Source organism: Callorhinus ursinus, unplaced genomic scaffold (genome assembly GCF_003265705.2).
Source record: "Callorhinus ursinus isolate GAN/ISIS: 27379988/994484 unplaced genomic scaffold, GSC_fseal_2.0 scaffold6, whole genome shotgun sequence".
Taxonomy (NCBI): Eukaryota; Metazoa; Chordata; class Mammalia; order Carnivora; family Otariidae; genus Callorhinus; species Callorhinus ursinus.
This window is the reverse complement of record NW_027397068.1, coordinates 40,364,109-40,387,965: the sequence shown is the minus strand read 5'-3', so window position 1 is coordinate 40,387,965 and position 23,857 is coordinate 40,364,109.

Below are 23,857 nucleotides of genomic sequence, written 5' to 3'. Positions count from 1 at the left end.
CGGAGTAGGGCGAGTGCCTCCCTAACCTCACTCTAGCCTTTCTGCTGAGAAAGCTCTGCAAGGATTCAATGGGGCTGGAGGCAGGGAATGGGGGAAATGAGAGAGGGTCTTTCAGGTTCGGCTCGAAAACTTGGCAAAGGCAATTTCAGACTGTGCGGGAAGAAAAAGATGCACAATAGGACGTTCAGATTGATTTCCGTTAATGGCAAAGCTGGTTACAAATGAGGACCCCCTTTAAAGAAAACCACTGAAATGTCAGACTCTTCAGACAAAAGAGGCTGAATAGTGTCTTTTAGTTTCTCTCATATTTACAGGGAGAGCAAAACACAAGCTACAACATGCCAAACTAGGAAAAGAAGAGGGGGAGGGGGTATAAATGCCTTCCCTAGATTGTACAACCAGAAGGCTACTCCGTCTGAGTATCAATGGGGCACTAACTAACTTTGGCCTCTTCCCAGCACAAACTGAGTGAATTTAAAGATCCATTGTCCTTTCTAAGAATCTGAGAGCCAGACTGAAATGGAAAAGGGACCTAAGGAAGAGTATGGTTAGGACTCATTAATGAGGTGCAAAATAAAAGAATGTTCTTTTTTCTCTCCTTCAACAAATTATAGAATCCATGTGGAAAAATTGAACATAAAATCATTTAATAAGATTTTGAATACATTATATGTTAAAAAAAGAAGAAGAAGATAGCAGGAAGGGAAAAATGAAAGGGGGGGGAATCGGAGGGGGAGACGAACCATGAGACACTATGGAGTCTGAGAAACGGAGGTTTTGGGGGGGGAGGGGGGGGGGGGATGGGTTAGCCTGGTGATGGGTATTAAAGAGGGCACGCTCTGCATGGAGCACTGGGTGTTATACACAAACAATGAATCATGGAACACTACATCAAAAACTAATGATGTAATGTATGGTGATTAACATAACATAATAAAATTAATATATATATATATATATATATATAATATCATAGAACATCCTATATGACCCAAATCATCAAAATCAAATAATTTTGGCAGTGAGATTACTATCCATATGGCTGAGAAATAAATCATGTTTATTAAAGACTAAAAAAAAATAAGATTTTGAATGACCTGCACTGTAAGACCTTTTGATTTCCTGAGGCCACATCTATGTAAATACCATCTGTAAATAAGTTGGGTATTAACAATGGGGGTAGGAATTGGAGAAATTGTGAGAATCAGAGGAGCTTTGGCTTTCCTTGTTCTGATTCAGGGTACCCCCAAGTAGCAAAATACCTCAAGAGTTCTAAGTAGAGTATTTAATGGAGGTCTCTGAAACTACCTTCCCCAGAGGTTCTTCGTGCTTTACTTAGTGTAGACCAAGATGAAAAGTAGGTTCCCTGGCTTTCATGGGGATGGAACAAGGGAATCTGATTTGGCAATTCCTGCTCTCCTCTATCTGCTAGCATTTAAGCCTTAGCCCACTGCCTTTTAGCTTCTGCCCACACCGCAGGTGAGACACAAGCCTCAGAACATGTCTCATTCCCCTGCCAGCTCCAAGATTCTACTGTGATGTTTCAAAGATACCTCAAAAGTGCTCTTTTAATATAAATTTAATCTTTACCCATACCTGGACTTTCTCCAGTTTTCACCATGTTTGTAAATGGCACCATCAGCCACCCCACGGCACAAGCCAGAAAATCTGGAATCATTTCTAACACTCTATTCTCTAAAATCAAAATCAATGTCAAGTTCTATCTATTTTGCTTCCTGAATATTTGTCCAATTGTCATCTACCCCCTGTCTCTACAACCACCATCTTAATTCAAGCAGCCACTGTCTTTTATGAATCCTTTTGATGTGGGAAACAAAGGCAGAAGAAAAATTATTAAATCTCCTTACTACTTAAAGCCCACTGACAAGTCTTTGAAACAGGCAGAGTGACATTCCTCCAGGAACTCAACTGCCTCGATGTTAATACTTTGCTAAGGGCAAGAGGCAATTCTAGTCTGACCACCTTCCCCCCATTCCTGTAAGTCTACTTTAACGTATAAGAATTCCTTTGGAAACTTCCTTTATCTTTACACCCCCAAGATACATGTTGCCAATCATCCACTAAGCATATGACCCACCGACATACATCTGAAGAGTCTCATGACTGAGTTTTTACTAAACAGTGATAAATGACCTTTTCTTAAAAATAGCTAGCCCCCTCAGGATCCTGGAGACCTTGTTTCCAAAATGCCAGGAATTGGAGGAACTGTGGGGAATCAGAGAGGTTTTGGCTTTACTTGTTCTGACTCAGGGTACCCCCCAAATAGCAAAATACCTCAAGAGTTCTAAGTAGAGTATTTAACGGAGGCTCTGAAGGTCCCTAACCCTCTCCCAACTTGAAAGTATGTAACGGGCCACTCCTCACAGCCCCAGCACAGCTCTTTGTGCCCACAGGTCCTGTCCCCATGCTTTAATAAAACCACTTTTTTTGCACCAAAGGTGTCTCAAGAATTCTTTCTTGGCTTCGAACCCTAACATCTTTCTTACATCACTAGGGCAACAGCCTCTCAACTGTTCTTGCTTCGGCCATGCCTGATGTCCAGTTCTTTCCCGACACTGGAGCCTGAGTGACCTTTTAAAATACAAATCTGCATCTTCCTAGTGACAAAAGGTGTTGAGACCCTTTTCATGTGCTGCTCTGCTATTTGTATATCTTCTTTGGTGAAGCGACTGTTCAAATCTTTTGTCCATTTTTAATTGGGTTGTTTGTCTTACTGCTACTGAATTATAGAGTCCTCAATATATTCTAGGTACAAGTCATTTGTTTCTTCATTTTCTTCATTTTTTTGATCGTATTAATGGTTTCATTGATGTGTCAAAATTTAGCAGGTATGTACATTAAATATGTGCAGTTGACTCTATGCTGATTATAGCACAGTAAAGCCATTTTTAAAAATCTAAATTTTTTTTATTATTATGTTCAATTAGCCAGCATATAGTACATCATTTGTTTTTTAACATAATAAATAAATAAATAAAAATCTAAATCTTATCTTGCTCCTCTCCTGCCTAAACTCCTTCATATGACTTCCTCTTGCCCTCACATTAAAGAACAAAATTTCTAACATTGTATATACCTGGCCTGCCCCTAATATTTGAAGGACTTGGAGTAAGAACTCAAAGGGAGGCTGACATGCCATTGTGTCTCAACCATAAAAGTTAGGGATCCAACGATGCCCACAGCCTCACCAGCGTCCCAGCTAGAACTCAAGCCTACCCCTCTACCCTTTCCTGACAGGTCATCCTGTGGCTCCTTGCAGGCCTGAGCACTAGCACAGATCTGGTGAGGCAGGCGGGCAGAAGCTGATCTGGAATCCCCTAAACCTGGAATGGGGACTAACCTGGACTTGGTGTTGTGCTGACATGACTAAAGATGCCAGAGGCCACCATGAAAAGCCTGAAATGAAACCAACCCAGAGAAAGCAAAGCGTATACAGTCAGACCCTTCTGACATCAATTGAGCCTCTGAACCAAGTCCCTAAAGCTAGTTCCATCTATGACCTTTTCATAAATTCTCTTTTTTGTTAAATCTAGATGACTAATTAATCCATTATGCAAACAATCCTCTATGATGGAAGTTCTTAGACCATTTTATTTTGTAACATCAGAATATTCTTATATGTTCCATTTAATAAAATATGCTAAAACTAGTAGAATGTTTAAGTATTATTCTAAAATATAATAAATCATTTCTTTTCCATTGTCCAAGAATGTAAGATCATTGAAATTGTACATATTCACCTTAGCTCCTTATAGATCATGGTGCTGAAATTATTCAACCATACTCATTTATTTCTTCCACTCTCTACATAAGGATATAAGTTGATGATATACTAATTTTAACTTAAAACTTATAGTCTGTAACTCTGATTCTTTCTTACCTCATATAAAACATAAAATCTCAGCAATTTAGAGACAGTCTTTTGGTTGTATATTAATATAATGTGAAGTGGAAGAGAATTTTGTTATACACGTCTATAGTAGAAATTTAAGGAAAAGCCACGTGACGATTTTATAATTCTCTAAACTGACACTTTAACCTTACTCTTTTTAATTATTTAAGATGTATTAGTTTATACCTAAGAATGTTTGCTTTCAAATAATAGGTTATTTTTCTCTGATTATTGGAGATTTTGCTAGAAGAGAAAGTGAAAGAATAGCGAAGAGACTGTGTTGTGCTAAGAATGATTCAACTAATAGATATTTTTTCCAATTTTCCTACACCTGAGAGCAGTTTATGATTTTGCTATGGCTTTTATAACACAAATGCATCCACAGGCTTTAGAAAAGAAATCCTGTGACAGATTGACCATTCTTTCATGGCTATTTCCTTTATGTATTAACTAATGACAATAAATGAAATAAAGATTTTTTTTTAAATAGTGAAATTAAAGGAACAAAGGAAGAAAAGTTGCTTTGGGAGATCTTGGCAAAATCTCCACGTGGAGTTGAATCTCCTGGCACCTGCTTTATGGTATTTTTTTCCTCTTAAGAAAACAGAAAGTATTGGGCGCCTGGGTGGCTCAGTTGGTTGGGCAACTGCCTTCAGCTCAGGTCATGATCCTGGAGTCCCGGGATCGAGTCCCACGTCGGGCTCCCTGCTCTGCGGGGAGTCTGCTTCTCCCTCTGACCCTCTTCCCTCTCGTGCTCTCTATCTCTCATTCTCTCTCTCTCAAATAAATAATAAAATAAAATCTTTAAAAAAAAAGAAAACAGAAAGTATTAATTTTAACACTGTTCTTGAGCAAAGTAAGCCAACCATGCATAGCTTGAATTGAAATTGCTGGGCCATAGGTTAACCTTCAATTTTGGAAGATAATGCCAAAATGTTTTCCAAAATGGATGCACCAGTTTAGGCCCCCACAAGTGGATTCACATCTTCCCCAACACTTAGTATTGACAAGCTTTTTTAAAATAGGCCCATCAGATGCATATAAAATGACAATTTTGTCTTGATTTGTGTTTTCCTAATCTCTAATGAGGTGAACATCTCTTCATGTGTTTATTGGTCTATGGTTCCTTCCTCTGTGAAATATCTATCCATCTTCTGCCCAATATCATGTAGATTGTTTGTGTTTTTCTTATTGCATGTTCTTGATCCTAATTGTTTTAGAGTGTGGTTGTCATGAATATCTTCTGTAAATTTGTAACTCACTTTCTTTAATGTAGCTTTTGATAGCCAAAATTCTTACTTTTTAATTTTTTTTTAAAGATTTTATTTTATTTGACAGAGAGAGAGCACAAGTGGGTGGATTGGCAAGCAGAGGGAGAAGGAAGGGGAGAAGCAAACTCCCTGCTGAGCAGAGAGCAGGGTTCTGGGATCATGACCTGAGCCAAAGGCAGATGCTTAACCAACTGAGCCACCGAGGCATCCCTTTAAGTTCTTGCTTTTAATATTGTCAAATATATTAATATTTTATTTTATGGTCAATGTGTTTTGTCTTTTTTAAGGAAATAGCTTACCCAAGTTCCAAAAGATAATTATCTGTATTTTCTACCAAGAGTTTTAAAGTTTTAACATTTGAGCACTTAACTATCTGGACTATATTTTTACGTGTTGTGAGAAGTAGGGACCCAAACTATACTCACCTCTGTAATTTTCAACATTCCATACATGTGTTGATCTCTGCATCCTATTTAATGCTACTAATCAATTTTAAAATCCCTCTACTATTGTTAAGTCATCTTAATTTTTATAGCTTTGGGACAATCCAGTATGTGGAAGAGCAAATCTCCCCAACTTGTTATTCTTCTTTGGAAATATCCTAACTATTCATGGCCCTTATTTTTATATATATACTAAAATTCTATTAACATCCATAAAGAAATTTTTTTAATTGGAATTACACCTATTTTATAGATCAATTTAGAAGAATTGATACCTTTATGTGTTCTTACTTATGTAAATGATGTATCTATTTATAGAGTCTTCAATATTGTGTAATAATGTTTCATCATTTTCCCTCTAATGCTTTTGTACATATACTCTATAGACTTAGATAACTGGGGTTCCCTGAGACTACGGAAAAGAATATCTTCTCCTTAATTATATTTTCTAGTGGTTTGCTGCCATTTCATAGAAATATAACTGACCTTGGGAAACATCTGATCTGTAGCCTGTTCACTACTATCTTATTATTTTAATAACCCATAGATTATTTTTCTAGGTAAATAATGATAGCATATATAAATTATGCTATTTCAACTTACTCGTCTCTGATATAATTTTTCCTATAATCTTGTACTAAGAACTTCAACTCAAGGTCAAATATAAGGTAAAAGCATTGTTGTCTCATTCCTGATTTTTAAAGGAATGCTTCTAATGTTCACCTATTTACTATGTCACTTCCAGGATTTTTATAAATCATCTCTTTTTATAGTAACAATGTTCCCTTAAATTCCAGGTTCCCCAATTATTTTTATTATGAATGGGTATGCTGATGGGTCATATGCCCTTTTGCCATCTAATATAGTGTGCCTTTAAAGCTTAAAATAAAGCAAGAAAGTCTTTGATCTACTCCACCATCTGCCTCCTGGCCACAGGATGTTAGGTCTGTGCCAACCAGAAACCTAGCAAGACATATTTCCTTGGATATTGCAAACAGGAACATTACATTTTAGATTGTTATAATTCTATTCCCTCTTTCCTGGCCTTTCCTTCTCCTCCCTTGAAATTAGAAAAGGGCAGGAAGTAGCTAGCATAATGCTCCCTTAGAAGTGTGGTTTCTACATACAAGGTGCTATTATCTCAAGCAAATACTTTAAAACCACTTAAGCAGTAAATGTTGAATATGGTCATTTTTTTGCAGGTATATCCCCAAAGTGTCAGAGAACTAAGCAGTGAGGACAGAACATTCCAATTCATTTCACATTTGTTTCACAACTGGAAGCTGATCCCACCAAACCTACCCTCTAGCTAAGATAGCTCATTCAGACAGCTCCTCTATCTGAGGGGAGGGGTCTATCAGTTACTATCTGCGTAGCAAGTTTAGTTAAAAAAAAAAAAAAAAAAAACAATACTCACACTGTATGTAACAAATGCCACATCTGAATGATTATTTCTTTTACTACACTTGATCTTAGCCAAAAGGCAATAACCAAAAAATAATAATCAAATGACACATGAAATCTGTGGGCATATCTACAAAAAAGTAAAGGTCACATTATCCTGACAACAGAGAACAAGAGTATACCCTTGAAAATTTTATCAAAAGAAACAGAAGAAAAAAAACAGAAAAATATATCTGGCATATTAATAGGTGCGAGTGGCTTCTATAAGACAAGAGAAGAACTGGGGCACCTGGGTGGCTCAGTCAGTGAAGCAGCTGCCTTCAGCTCAGGTCATGATCTCAGGGTCCTGGGATGGAGTCCCACATCGGGCTCCCTGTGGGTCTCTCCCTCTGCTGCTCCCTCTCTTGTGCTCTCTCTCTCACTCTCTCTCTCGCTCATGTGCACACACACTCTCTCTCTCAAATAAATAAATAAGATATTAAAAAAAAAAAAAAGACAGGAGCAAGAACCCATAAGAAGAGAACAGATTGAAATAAAGGATAAGCCTAATGAAAACAACAACAACAAAAAGACTGAGATTCAAAACTAAGCTGAATGTGATCAAAAGACACAAGGAAATTAATAACTAAATAGAAGGTATTATATCAACCGAAGAGACAGTAATAAATAGAATGATATTGTTTGAAGAGACTCTCCAGAATGCAGGGAGACATTGTGAGTAGTGAAAGTGAAAACGTTAGGTATGAAGAGAATGAAAATGCAGCCTAATTATTACAGATATCATTAAGGTAGACATCAAAACAAATGGAATAAACAAAATCATAATTGAGAAAAACCTTCTGTAGCTGAATATAGGCATCAGTATATAGATCAAAATAGCACACCATTTCATATAATAAATGAAAATAGAATCCAAACTCTAATTCTAGCAATATTTTTGAATCAGATATAATTCAAATAAGTAAACATATAAATAAGGGGAAAAGCCAACAGACATTCAATCAGAGTTGAAAAGACCCATAAAATGTTATAAGAAGTATAGCTGACCCGTCTTTCCATTATAGCATTTACATACCAAATCAATATAGAGTAATGTCACAGAGTGTTTGAAAACAGCTGTGGTTCAAATCTGTTTTCATTATATGTGAATGTAGAAGACATGTTCTCTTTGAAAAATCAATTAACAGGCGTTCTTATTATACCATTTTCATGTGTTGTTTGTCTGCAGGAAGAGACTACATTAGGCAATGGACTTGAGAACCCAACTTACTCTATAATTTTATTTCTCTTACAAATTAGTAAATTCTGATGGCATACATCCAATCCTGACAGCCTAGTTTTGTCTGCTCCTGGGACAAGATCAAGCTTTGCTGTCAAAATGTGTTTCAAAATTCTCAAGATCAAGTCCGAATTTAGAACAATGATAAACACTTTAAGGAAATGGCTTGCAACTCATAGAAAAGATACATACATTAATCCTTTCTCTAAAGGGAGGCTCTTAGGTGCGGGAAGGGAGGATGTGTTCAGTTAAAGAAAGCATATAAAAAGTACTCATCGTTTTGACTTACAATGTCAAGGGTCAGCATGCAGTTTTTATCAAAGAGGTGATGGGTCATAGAAGATTGAAGTAATGCTTCAGTTCAAGATTTCTTGGGGATCCTTTTGGAGAGGATAATCTTTCTGTCTCTTTGAACATCTCCTTTTCAAAATTTTAAGAGATCAGAATTGAGTTAAAATTTATAAATTCTGTCAGCAAGGATTGAATCATTATAATATGTAGTGTTTCCATTTAGAGACCATAGGTGTTAGCTCCATTTATCCAAAGTATGATACTTCTTTCAGGAAAATGTTTACTTTCCACATAAAGTCTGTATCCTCAATCCTTTTACTTTCTTCAAGACAACTTTCAATTGAACAAATAATTAAAACAAAAACAAAATGAAGCAAAACTCCATAACCCAGGGATTAGCATTTTTAATCTTAAATCTATTCAAATTTAGTACTCAAATAAGTTAATATAATAATCTTTGGCTGCCCTATATTAAAATCCTATTATGAGAAGATTTTCTTGTTTTGACTTTGAAAGATTACTGTCCAGGCTTAAAACAGGGTTTCTTCCACTGGCTCTCTGTACATTTTTCCTTAGATAAATTACCTAACCACTTTAACCATCTGAATCCTGGTCTAGAAATGATGACATTACTCTAGATCATCACTCAGATTCCTTCTTTGTTAAATGTCCTAGGATTCTCTGATACTTCTACATTATGTTGGTCTATTTTCAAATTTAACTTCATGGAAACCCTGTCAGAGAGTTTAAGAGATCTTGGACATATTTATGTTAACAGTGACCTTGTATGAGCCTTAGCCACTCACCCAGATAGAATTGGGGAAGGAAGAAGGAACTAAATAGCTATGTTTGAGGTTCTTTGGTAAATAAAGCTAACTTTAACCTGTAAATCTCATAAATTTTGTTTCAAAACAAGTTTTATTTCAAAATTTGATTATTCACTTAATGAGGAACTATACACTAGTCACCTTCAAAAATGCAAAAGCACTCATTTTAAGTTGTTATAATGATACATGCTCAACTCACTATTATTTTTCAAGTATTTATGGCTAACAAAATGGCCCTAGTCAACATCAAAGAAAATGCTCAGCAAAGACTCATTTTATTGTTCACAACAATTTTGAAACAAGTAGTGCATTCAAGAAGCCACATTTACAGATTTATTCCTCAAAAACCTCCATTTTCTCATTTCTTGTATTTTGTGGTTTTCATTTTATCCATTTTGGATGAAACAACATAAAATATATATATAACTATGTATATATAATATATAAAAGCATTATATATGGCAGAAAATAATATACAATATAATAAGATATAGTAATACATAACAATGTAAAAATAGAGTGACTTTATTTAAATAAAATCGAAATGTTATAACAAATTAAGATATTGTTTTCAAAAAGAGCCACTTTAAAAAAATTAGCTATTCCAATTGACCAATTTAATAATTAATGTAAAACTACTCCTCAGCCATATTTTTACAGTCAAAAAGAAAAAGAAAAGAATTACACCTAAAAAGCTTAAAGTGCCTATAACAATTAAATGCTAAAAAAAGTTCAATTAACCCCAAAAAAAAGACAGGTGCAGAAGAAAAAAGAACAAAGAACACATAGGATTGGACAAATAGAAAACAAAGAAAACATGGTAGAATTAAGTATATGTACATATATATTCCTGGGATATGCTTTCTACAAGAAAGTTTACTTTAAATAGAAAGTCACATATGTTAAAAGTGAAAGGAAAAATATCATGCAAATGTTAATCTAAGAAAGCTGAAGTGGTTGTGTTATTATGAGACAAAATAGAACAGTACAAGGAAACTTACTGTGGACAAAGAGAGACATTTTATAATAATGAAAGTCTCAGTTACTATTTCTTGCAAAGGGGCTGAAGACATAATGAAATATAGAGTGATGAAAATAATCTCTGTCTTGATTAGTCTGTTGTACACTTGGGTGTACATTTGATAAAATTACCAAACCGTACACTTTAAATAGATACATTTGTTGCATTTGAATTATATCTCAATAAAGCTTTAAAAAAGGGGTTCCTGGGTCGGTTAAGTGTCCGACTCTTGATTTCAGCTCAGGTCATGATCTCAGGGTCATGAGATTGAGCCACATGTTGGGCTCCAAGCTCAGTGGGGAGACTGCTTGAGATTCTCTCTCTCCCTCGGACCCTCCTGCCCACCCCCCCAACATGTGCTCCCTTCCTCCCTCTCTCTCTCTAAAATAAATAAATAAATCTTTTAAAAAATAAAGTTAAAAAAAGATGAAGAGGGGATGCCTGGGTGGCTCAGTCATTAAGCATCTGCCTTCGGCTCAGGTCATGATCCCAGGGTCCTGGGATGGAGCCCCGCATTGGGCTCCCTGCTCGGCAGGCAAGACTGCTTCTCCCTCTCCCACTCCCCCTGCTTGTGTTCCCTCTCTCGCTGTGTCTCTCTCTGCCAAATAAATAAATAAAATCTTTTAAAAAAAAAGATGAAGAAAAAATTGACATCTGCCAAATGAACCATAAGTAGGCTAGAGGTAGACTTACAGCATAGCAATTTAGATCATGTGCTCTTTGGCCAGACTGTCAGAGGAGAAGTCCTGCCTCTCCTCCTTACCATATAGAAAATTAGCTAAATCAGTTCATTTCTCTGTGCTTCAGTTCCTCTTTAAAATGAGCAGAGTCATAGTTAAACAGTCATTGTAAGGAAAATGAATTAATATAAATAAAGTGCTTAGTAAGTTACTCAATAGAAGTTAGTTATTATCATGTCCTGTATTCTCTGCTTAAACCTGATTAACTGTGGATGCTTCTGACAACCTGTAACATTATTTTAATGCATTGAAAGTAGAAGAATAGAAGGAGAAAAAGAAAGAAAAATAGCCAATTTTATTGGAAATAATTTCTAATTTATTGGAAATAATTTTTTAACCTAGGGATTAATTAGAATTCATTTTCACGTCTAGATTTTTAGCTTGAGCAATGCCAAACCTCTTCCTGTAATTTGATTTGCATAGTTGGCAGACACCCTGTGGGGAAAGATGGCAGCCAAATACAATTTGGAATTGTTGCCAAGAGTTCTTGTTACTTGATGTGGAGACTTTTAGGAAGAACTTCTGGACTCTATACAGATAAGGTATACTTAATTAATATGTTTGAATAAATGAATGAATGGGAGGGTGTAAGACTCATTCTGAGTATGTGATGCTAGTGGCCCTGCTTCATAACTTTATAAAGGAAAAACCCAAGAAGAAAGCAAAATACGATGTTGGTCCCAACGGAACTTAACAAACTTCTCAAAGCACTATGCAGGTCTACCATTTTATAAGATTTAGAAGCAGCCCTGCTCATTGCTGTCCTATTGAGCAATGGTGTCTAAATATTTTTTATTTTGCACCTCATCAATAAAAAATGTTTGTCCTTCATGTATATAATTTATTCACTTATTCATAATTTATATGTTTATATTACTATATTAATATAGTATGAATTTTACATAAAAATATGAACTGAAGAATGAGATGAAGATGAAATAATTTCATTTACCATCCTGCTAATTGCAGATGGCTTCCTATTGCCATTAGCTACTATTTCAAGGCCAAATATACTCTTAAGGGTGAGGGTTATCTTCAGTAATAATGAGTATAAATTCACATTTCAAGTGGACTTCTTGTAACTGTGAACTTTCCAAGCTAATATTTTTTTGTTAAAATGATCTATATGCTCCCAATTTATATTTTAGAATGTGGCTTAGAAAAACTCACACTAGGAATAGAACACATTAGCAGCACTCATTTTTTTGTTATAATGTTGTACATTATTAACATTGTCTTAAATCTTCAGTATTTTTGTACACATTTTCCCAATCTTTTTATCTCATTTTATAATGCTTTGTTTAAATAAACCTAGATAACATTATTTGAGAATTCACTTCAGTGGATCCACATACAAGCCAGTAATTCACAGTAAACTGAAACGGGATGAAAAATGGGACTACCACTAGACTACCATGTCACTTTTTCCTCAGGACATTTCATGACGAGTGACAGACATTATACCTGTGTGAAGGGCCAGTATCAATCCACATCTAAAGATAGCAAAGATTAATGTAAGTCTTGTTTTATATAAAGTTAAATATAAATAGGAGTACTAATAATTTCTTCTGGAATCTTAATAGATCATCTTGCAGACTCTGGGATTCATGTACCCTCCTTGAGAGACCAATCAGGAAAGGAAGTCCACAAGCCACATAAAGAGGAGAGAACCCTCAAGGATAGCATGTATGAATTTGTAGTCCAGACCTACATATTATAACATATGTCTTTCTTTTTCTATAACTGAACTTGATTACTAACTCAACTTCCCATTTTTATCTAAGGGCAGAAAACTTGACATAGTCCCTTATTGGCAAATTCAGTAAAATTTGTGATTATTGAAGCATTTTAGGTTTACACTAAGTCAATTCAAGAATTTCCTCTTCTTCCTTCTCTGCCAGGTTTCATCCAAGATCCGAAGACCAGGGATGAAATGGAGGTGCCAGAGAACAGGGGCCAGGAAGAAGTGGCGTTATGGTGGTATCTTGGCATCTAGTTCTCATTCCTCTTTGGACATTGGCACTCATCTCCCATGTATCTGATGCCGCTGGTTCCTGCCCCATATGAGAGAAAGGGCAGTGTCGAGAAACATTACCAGACTTTTGGCTGGAGCCACTGCTTGAGGCTAGACTTCGAGGCACCTATTGTCACCACTGATGAACAGGGAAGGGGAAAGCCAAAAAAAAAGAAGAAGAAGAAGTTGTAAAGGCTAACACTCTTGAGCTGAAAAAGGTTGAACTTCTGAATTATTTGAAGGTCCCTGGGAAAATTAAGAAAAAGGGTACAGTCTCTGGAGAGAAGTCCTCGAGGGGGTGGAAGGCCTGAGAAGTCTGGTGCAGCGAAAGAGTTGCCTTAGGAGTGGCAGCATTTCTCTCACCAAAACTGAAGGCATATGGCACAGCATGTGGCCAGAGAAGCAGGGAATCCAGTGGATCGGATTGGAGAAATGAGAAAATACTTGCCTGATTTTCCTCTCCAGAAGACTAAAATTAAACTGTAAATGAATTGAGATTATCTAGGTTTCTTGGAGATGAGGTAGAATCCGCTTTGTGGAATTCCTGTTTGAAACCAAGTTTGAATGTAGAAAAATAAAATTACATTTCTTATACAACTGAGTCTTGTGAGCTCATAGTGGTACCCACAATACGTGGAAGCTTCTCTCTACCAAATACATGCATTACAGAACCTAATCATCTTGAGGTGGGAGATGGGAGAGAATTGGTGGGTGGGAATGAGGTGGACTCTAAAGTCAAACTAATTTCAGATAAACCTCTGGGTGTGAGCAAATGACAGAATTCTTAAATTTTCTAGGTAGGGGTATAGGAATCTATGTAAGGGAAGAAACAAGAGTCAACAGAACTTTATGAATTGCTACAGAAATTCAATCTTCTAAATCCCTGGAAAATACCTAAGAAAGAGTGAAAGTTATATTAAAGCCCATTCCTTAGGTTCTGAATTTCTTTAAAAAATTGTCTATGGAAACACAGCAAGACACAGAATTTCTTTTACCTTGCAGATTTGCCATCAAGCAGTGGCTTGAGGTTATGTGCCAGGAGACAGACCTTGCTTTGGGAGAGGAGTTTGGACTCCCCTCCCTGGTAAAGCCAGAGAGAACCACTTAGTCCCTGAGAAAGAACTCTGTCAGACAACTGCTAAATATTTAGTCTGGAGAAAGCATTTTTCTTTTTCTTTGCCTTTAGGAAAACAGCATTTTGTTCTTAGCTTACACTCTTAAAAAGAAACCATAGCTAAAAACAACAAAGGCCATGCAGGCTTAGGCAGACTCAATAGGTCAGAGAGGGGCCCCAGACCCTAGGCAGCCTAAGCTCAACTAACATTTTCTTGAACTGAACAATTGAGGCAAAGACTAGCCAGTTGCCATGTGGAGGGAGTGGATATGGCTAGAACTCTGGTGGGGAAACTGGCCACATTTTCTGTAGACTCTGAGTGCCATAAGGCTTGGTTTGCTGGAAGGGAGAGATTATCTCAGTTCGTACCTATTGTCCTGGCAAAATTAGAAATGATGTCCCCTTTCACTTTCAAAATGTCTGAAGCTTGGACAAAGTGTAAAAAGCATCTTAGCTATAAACAAAGCCAACCCTTCACACCTTATATAAAAGCTTTCATCAGAGCTTATTCGTGAAGGATGGCTTCAGCCTGCATGATGGTCAGTGTCCTCAGAGGAGGGCAAGGAGGGCCAGGAGTGGCTTAGGCCAGCACTGGAAGGAGGAAAATCCCCTCTAAAAATGACTGGCAATTCTACTCAAGGGGGTTGCAAATGGAAGCCACTATTTGGGCTTAACCCTGGAGGCGGGGGAGGAAATGTCACCCAGAGGACCATGGGATACATTGCGTGATGCGGAACTTACTCTTCTTGTGAAATAGATTTTTGTATGGAAAAACCAGCTCTCAAATTTTTTGGAGATTACAGACAGGGACAAACTCACCTAAATGAGAAGTCAGTTTTCTTTCTCAGAACACAAAGAGTGACTAGACCAAAATAGTATTTGGAAAAGTAAATCGTTGATTCTTTCTTTTTGCTCCTTAGCCTTTTTCTCAGTCACATTAGTAAATTACCTAGCTAGTCAGCTAAGTCACCAAGGGAGGAGAGTTTTCCACAGACAAAGGCAGGAATGGGGTATGGTGGAAAGCCTGGGGTGGGCAGTAGATTTTCAGTCAGAGAAGTAGAAGTATTTGGGTTTGGGGACTCAGGCATAAACAAGAGCCAGTCCCCCATCTCAGATTCTATAAGGTCCATAGGAAGGAAAGATGACCTGGGCAGAGGCAGAGGGATGAGAGAAAGCAAAGGGGGTTGAGGAGGGAAGCCAGAGAGCTTGGGAGCTAGCGAGTCCCTGATGAGGCCCAGGGTCCTTCACTGGCTCCCTTTCCCCAGGCCTAGTCCTGAGGTGTAGTACAGAACGAAATCCTGTACATGTTTGGAAGGATCTGAGAAAGAGTTTGTGCCTCAGTTCTCAAGTGGAGAGAGAGGAGGTAGCAAGCTTAATTAAGTTCCTTTCTTACCCAGAAGCAGAGCAAAGTGTTAAAATAGAGATAGCCATTTGCTTATCTAAGTAGGTGTGTCTGACACAGAACTTTCCTGAGCTAAATGTGCGGAAAAGAGGTGTGAAAATAGCTAAGTGTGAAATGAAACCAGAAAGGCCTGTAGCCAGGATGTGGTAGTTACCTGACTGGAAACTTTAGAGGAATGGTACTTCTCAGCAAGGGTACCGGCATTCATAGTGATGAAAATCGAGGACAAGATGTATCTGACCATACTTTGCTCCTTGGAGACCCACCATCATCACCTGGAATGTATGCCTAACAGCAAGGATGAAGGTGGAGGTAATAAGAGTAGTAGCCAAGATACAGGGCTTCCTACAGACCAGCCACTATTCTATGTAGTTTATATATATGAACACATTTAATTCTCACAACAATCCTAAGATAGAGATACTATTATGAAACCTATTTTGCAGATGAAGAAGCAGGCACACAGAGGTTAAGAATAAAAATCCAGAATTAATTTAGATTAAGTAGAATTGACTGACATCAGTTTTATGATTACTTCTAGACTGCTCAAAAAATTATATATGTGTGTGTATGTATAAATGTATGATATAATTGAATTTTCACACAAAGATTTAAACCCACTGAAAAGACGCTTAAGTGTGAATTTTTTAATTATGAGTTATTATATATAACAGATAATGGCAAGTCAAACTAACAGCATAGTTAAAAAAAAAAACCCACAAAACAAACAAACAAAACCCCAAACCAGAAAATGTCAGAGTAACTGAAGCAATCCCAAAGAACAGGATAAATGCCACAATATTTCCTCTTCAACATAAACCTAGCCTTTCAGTGTTTCCTTATTTTCTCTTTTGTCAGCTACCTCGTGACTTCATTTTTCTCTCTTCATGGGCCTTATCCTAGAGTAAGTCATTTCAATGCTGTTTTTATCAACAGCTTATATTTCTTTCACAACACCCAGGGTTAGACTAAGTTTCTTGTCTCTGTTCATTCCACCTTTAACACCAGCAGATCCCAAAGTAAGAGTAAAAATGGAGGCTCACATACTGTTAAGTACATGTTCTATGATTTCATGAGGGTGACAATTGGCAAAATATCAAAAACAAAAGAATTCAGTTATTATTGCCCATGTCTGATTGCACTGTTAATGAACTACCAACATATGAATGGGTAATAATGACAAGCATAATTTGTGAATTGTTATACAATTATTCCATAAAGTATATTTTCTTGCCTTCATTTAAGCAAAATAATTAGGTAGTAATAATCAAGATTTTCCCCCTATTTTGTATTCTATTGGGAGTAATTATTCTAAAGGATTAAAAGAAAGTATGAAACTATATTCAATATGTACAAAACTTGAACAGTTTCATTAAAAAGGAGATTAAAATTAACATAAAAATGTAAAAATGAAAATTATTTGTATGTTTTCAAAACACTTTTCTTCTGAAATGTCCAACATTATCTATTAAAATTATAAAGCCAATACAAAAAACTAATGAATATTAAACATATTTAAATTAATAAATATTAAACATTTTAATTTTTAAAATTCACATAGATCTTGTTATATATGTCAATAAAGTGTAAACCTCTCAGAATTCTAGTATTCAATTTTCATCTAGTTGAACTGGCCTCACAATGTATATCCAAAAGTAATATCAATTACATACTACTGTAAACCTTAAAAATAAAATAGCTAACTACTTTACCAGCAAAATGAGCTTATTTGGGAATAGCAGAGGAATTGGAATTCCAGAGATGCAGACTATGGTGAACTGTAAGCAAGTCCAGAGAACAAGGGAGTGGAGGTTTCTTTTATAGAGGAAAAGAAGGAGGTGAAGAGAGGCTGTTTGGAATGAAACGGTGTTCAAGATTGTGGCAACTTATTGGCTGCAAATGTGGCAGTTTCTCATTGGCTGGGTTGATGCTGGGCAAGGAGCAAATTCTCCCTACTCCTCCTGGGGTAGTAAACTAAGCTGCTTCCTGTTGGGTAAAATAAACTGCAACAAATGGTGCATGGGTGAAGGTAATAATAGTAGTAGCCAAGATACAGGGCTTCCTAGTGCAAGTTCCTTGCACTTCTTTCCTCTAAGTAATATGGAAATGTTCACATATACACCAATGTAGAGAGAATATGAATCATCATTTAGCTTCCACTGTTACCACCATGGTCACGTGTTCTTTAAAAATGTGTGTAGTATCACAAAATATTTTCAAAACTCAGGAAAATAAGGTGTTTGCCCTTTGCTGATTTGCTCCTTTAATAAATATAGGTATCGAAGTCTTCTCCTTCTATTGAATTTCACCCAATTTCATTGGGTTCATATGGGGCCAACCCTCTTTGTTCCTTGCCACAGTGGGAAGAACCAGTACCAGTCATTGCCCATCCAAGTACCTTCTTTCTAGAGCCAAAAGGTTCAGTACAGGAACATATCTTCAGTCAAACTGACACAGTATTCCAGAAATTATTTGCTAGAACTGTTGGGGAACAACAGTCTCTTTCCTCTGTGAGATCTTTAAGGTGGGAGTCAGGAGTTTGGGATTGTTGGTGGCTTTCTTGTCAGTCACACGTCTAGTCCTAGAAAAATCAAGCCAGACAGAGATAAGCAGAAGCAAGGGAGAGGGGCAGATCCCTGGTGACACAGCTAGAGCCCCTGAATACACCAGACACAGAGGGCTAGGAAATATAGACAGAGAACAACAGCACTATTGAAGGCTCTGGACTTCTTTTCTTCAGAAGTCATACCTCTGGACTCTAGTTACGTGAATCAATAAATTCTTTTTGTTTAAATTCAGATTGAGTGTCTGCATCTTGGAGTCAAAGAGCCCTATGAGTAATTTAAGTTCATCTACAATAACTTGATTAAGATGGTTAAATACAGTCATACAAGATACAATGTAGACATGACCAGCAGGGGGTTGGAGGAAGGCAGACAGGAGAGTGTCTGTACTCGGTGGTGATAGGAGTGATACAAATCACCCCATCATAAAAAGTGGGCATTGAAGATCCTCTCACAGCTAGTTTAGTAGTACTGAGTATCTGTGCAGCAAAGATTTACTGGTTTAGTGTCCTCACATGAGAGATATTTTGAGGTTTGAAAACAGTGAAAGTATTCAAGGTGTGAATGATGTTTTGGGACATGAGGAAGAAAGTCTCCATGTCAATATCTCCACCTCCCCTGCCTGCTCGCTCCTGTTGGTGCACGTCTTCCAGAGAACTGAAAATCTGGAAACTGTGGGTCAAGTTGCAATGTTTCAGTTATTTTATTTTGAGAGACGGAGATTTTTAAAAATTGTAAGAAAAATTGAGAAATTAATCATTGTTATGAAAAATAAAAATGGAATACTTGGGAAAATCCATGTTAATTTACCCATTTCTGTGACATTAGCATATATGAAAGAAATAGTGAAATAGGGTTAAAATAAAGCTTTTTCTCTCTTTTTAAAAAGCATACTTGACTAGAAATAGGAAATTTAGAATAACAAATCATTAAGTTTTAAAATCCCAATATCAAGTTGCTTAAGAAACCATGTAATCCCGACAATAAAGTTGAATTAGCTCATCACCAAAGAGCCATAGAAAAAGTACTAATTTGACTAAAATCTTTTGTAACAGTATATTGAAAATCAAGATTTAAATCTTTTCATTACCATAAAGGAATTAAGAACCACCATAAGCAAAAGGTTTTACATTTAAGAACATTATGATAGCCATCTTTTAAAAGATATGAGGTCATTCTCACCAAATATTAAAAACTATGGTCAAACTTAAGCTTGGTGTATCTTAATTACTGGCCATTTTTATTCTGAATATAGTCTCAAAAACTATAGGATACTATGAAATGTATAGCTATTATAGATAATATAAATGCATTTATTTATTATCAATGGAGTTTTATGTGTAATTCAACAAATAGAAGAGGTATTTTCTTAGCTAAAAAAACATGTTCTATGCTTAATACTGCCATACTTCTTGGAGATTAAATAGTCTCTAAGTTGTTACAGATTTATTGTAAATATATTAAAATAGAAGAATCTCTTACGAATCTTTTATGAAAAATATGCAATGTGGTTAAATAATTCAGTTGAGTAGTGAAACATATCAGTACTTTTGCAAATAAATAAGTTTATTTAATTTAAGCATAAACTTGCAAATGGTTGGGTTTTTAAAACTGTACAGCTAAGAATTTTAGAGACCTGTGGGCATTCCCAAATTTTTTTTAAAAGATTGGTATACCTGTGGAAAATACACCTGAAATCAATTCTTAACTGCAATAGAATTTTATGTTCAAATTTTCAAAATAAGATACAGAATTTATTACACAATGATGATAAAATATACCCTTTAAACATATTGATGAGTTTATAGATTTTTGTTGTTCTTATATATTTATATGCACGTATAAATATATACATACATACATTTTTCTGTGTGTGTGCGTATGTGTGCATGCATTTTCTTCTCATAAAAAGAGGTGCTGAAACAAAACAGCTTAAAAGTGAAACAGTCTTTGTTCAAAGGATGATCTAGGAACATTTAATTCATCGTGATTCCCAAACTAAGATTGCTAGATCCACTTTGTGGCATTATTAAAAACTATTTAAAGCATGTTAAGGACTACTTAATATTTCATCAATACATATCCAATTGCTTATTAAAATGTCTGTGCCACTGTACATTTCCACCAGCATGAGAGACACAATAACTTATTAAGATTAAACTCTTAACATATACTAGGACTGTGCTGAACACATTAAGCTCATTTAAATCATCACTCATCACTCCAGGAAGTCGCTGCTATTGTTATTCTCAATTTGCTGTAGGAAGATGGAAACTTGCCCAGGGCTGGTAATCACAGAGGCATAACAGCCATTGTCTCAGGTCTGTTGGCCTCAGACCCTGGCTCTTAACCACCACACCATATTGCTTTATTTTGGCTAATTCAATAGTCGGAAAAAGCAAAATATGTATTTTATTCACATTCTCTTATTATTTTTTCAAACATTTGTTTTTCCTCCTTTGTGAACTATTTTCTGGTATTGATGTGGGAAGCAAAGGAGGAAGAAAAATTATGAAATTTCTTTACTACTTACAGCCCTTTGACAAGTCCTTGGAACAGGCACAGTGACATTCCCCTAGGGACTCAACTGCCTGGATGTTGACACTTTGCTAAGGGCAAAAGGCAATCTTAGCCCGACCCCTAGGTTCCTGTAAGTCTACTTTAACATATAAAAATTCCTTTGGAAACTTTCCCTATCTCTACCCCTCAAGATACATGTTGGCAATCATCCTCCAAGCATATGACCCACCGACATACACCTGAAGGGTCTCATTAAGTAAGGGACGGGCAGGGCTAGGTAAGGAGAGATAGGTAGGGGGCTACCTGATCAGCCTCACAGAAATTCCAGAAATGCTGAGACCTAACTAAATCAGAAATACGGGAACAAACCAGACCACCCTGCCCTGGGCATCAGAGGTGGGGTCTTTTTATGGCAGTCACATTGTGACCGACAAAGAATAACCAGACCCCAAAGAAGAAACCATCAAAGGTGTTATCACCAGTCCTTACTCAAACCAAGATGTCACAAGAATGTTAAGGCCACCAGCATCCTGGTCAGTTCTAAATAAAAGACTGTCAGTGGAGGCCCACATTGGCAGCCCTGTCGAGACCCCTCTCACTCCTGAGAGCTTTCTCTGTATCCCTGCTTAATAAAACTCTTATCACCTTACTCACTCTCCTTTGTCGGCGACATTCATTCTTCGACTCCGTGAGACAAGAATTTCTCTCTCCCACTTCAGTATCATCCCTTATTTATTTTTTAATTTGAATACTAATGCTTTTCATACTGTTTTGAGTTCTTTTATATTGTCTAAGGAATTATATTTTGCTCAATTTTTATCTTTCTTTGTTTTATATAATGAATTCTTTCTTAAATAGTAAAACCTAGAGAATTTTTTCAGAATAGAATTTGTAAAAGAACTTTTGGATCAATTCCCTCATGTAGTATTTGAGGAGACTCAAGGTCACCCACTCAGCTAATTGCTAATCTCTGAGTATAATTTGGAAGGCAGCAGGTAAGAAATATACTATGTTAACATTATATAATACCAGAATAGACTGGAACTTCCAAAATTATTTATTTTATTACAATCATTATTTTTGAATTAGACCTCTTTTTTACCCTTTTATAGGATTTGCTTAGAATTGAAGTATGTGGCGGGGCTCCTGGGTGGCTCAGTGGATTAAGCAGCTGACTCTTGGTTTTGGCTCAGGTCATGATGATCTCAGGGCCCGTGGATGGAGGTGGGGCCCTGGGATGGAGGTAAAGCTCCCTGCTCAGCAGAGAGTCTGCTTGTGGATTCTCTCTCTCCTGCTCTCTGCCCCTCCCCCTGCTGTCACATGCACACACTCTTTCTCAAATAAATAAATAAATAAATCTTTAAAAAAGGAATTAAAATATGTGGCTATCTTGTTCAACTAAAACATAAAAAGACTTAGACGAACCAGGAGAGATGATGGACTCTGAAAAACAAACTGAGGGTTCTAGAGGGGAGGAGGGTAGGGGGATGGGTTAGCCTGGTGATGGGTATTAAAGAGGGCACATTCTGCATGGAGCACTGGGTGTTATGAACAAACAATGAATCATGGAACACTACACCAAAACAAATTATGTAATATATGGTGATTAACATCACAATAAAAAAATTTTTAAAAACATAAAAAGACTTTAAAAATGTATGCAGAAGTGATATAAAATATGCAGAGATGTAGTATATCTGCTTGGCTTTCTTTTCAGTGTTACCTGGATCCAGGAAAATAAATACAACTGAGAAAAATCCACCAGGCTTTTCTTGGCTTTCTCTACTTCATTCCTATTTTGGAAAAAATCTTGACCTTAATCCAAATAGGTGGCCAAGGGTTGAGTATTACATTTGCTTTGCTACTGGTCCTGCTGTGAACTTAGATTTTGCTTTTTCTCTGCTAGAAGAAAGTGAAGAGTAAATGATTGACAAAGTGATTCCCAAGGAGGAAATTCAAACATTTGCCAAAAGCCAAAGATAATTTTATTTCATGCTATGCCTTTCTAATTTGTTGTCTATAAGCATAAATGTTTATGATCTAGGATTCATTCTATCTCACAAGATAGCATATGATTTTGTAAGATTTCTTTATAGAAACCTGTGTTCATATAAAGGCAAAATAAGATGACATAAGCAAAGTATGTTTCCAAACAACCGCAAAAATTCTCACACTCTTTATTCCTGTTTTTGCTTTAAAGAAAGAGATAGCATGAGTCATTATGGAAAACAACCACGCTTATTATTCCTGTTACCCCAACCCCCTTCCCACACTACTCCAAACACACACACACACACCAACACACACACACCCCCACCAAGAATTCAGCCCCCAAAATACAAGAAGGACAACTTTGTAGAGATGGGTTTATTAATAATAATGTAATATTAACATTTTCTGGAAAACACAGTAAACTGTAGGAAAGACAAATTCAAATAGGGGGTATAAAGCACTTTAAAATATTCTTGTTCTTTATAATTATTTGATTAAACAGAAAACAGTGATAACAGAATCCGTAGAAGCTTCATGTTGATGGAAGATAAAAAACTGACTTGTAAAATGTGACATTTTTTTGTCTCTACACTAAATGGCTTCAAGTGTACCAAACTCTTTACATGGAAAAATGCTTTTCAACAGCATCCTTGGCAATCTGTAAAGATGATCTCGCATTGCCAAATGGGCTTTGAGCTGCTTCCTAATTTACTTTTTTCTCAGTTTGTTACTTGATGTTACACATACTAATGTGCCATCCTAGGCTAATTTGACTTCCAAACCCTCACCATGCCTGTGTTTCAATGCTCCTGTTCTTCTTCTATTACCCTCCAAAATCGCTGAAATCAACCACTGCTATTATTAGGAGAAAAGCAGAATATAGAAAATATGGTGCCCATAACTAAGATGCCTGAAACATGTTTGTTTTCCAGCTGATGCTCATGGAGCAGAAATTCAGGGTATCTTTTAACAACTATTCAGTAGAGAGAGAACCACTCCTAGTTAAGTTGCCTAGGCAACCATTTGGAGCAAAATCTGCAGTTAAATTTTTTTCTCTCATGT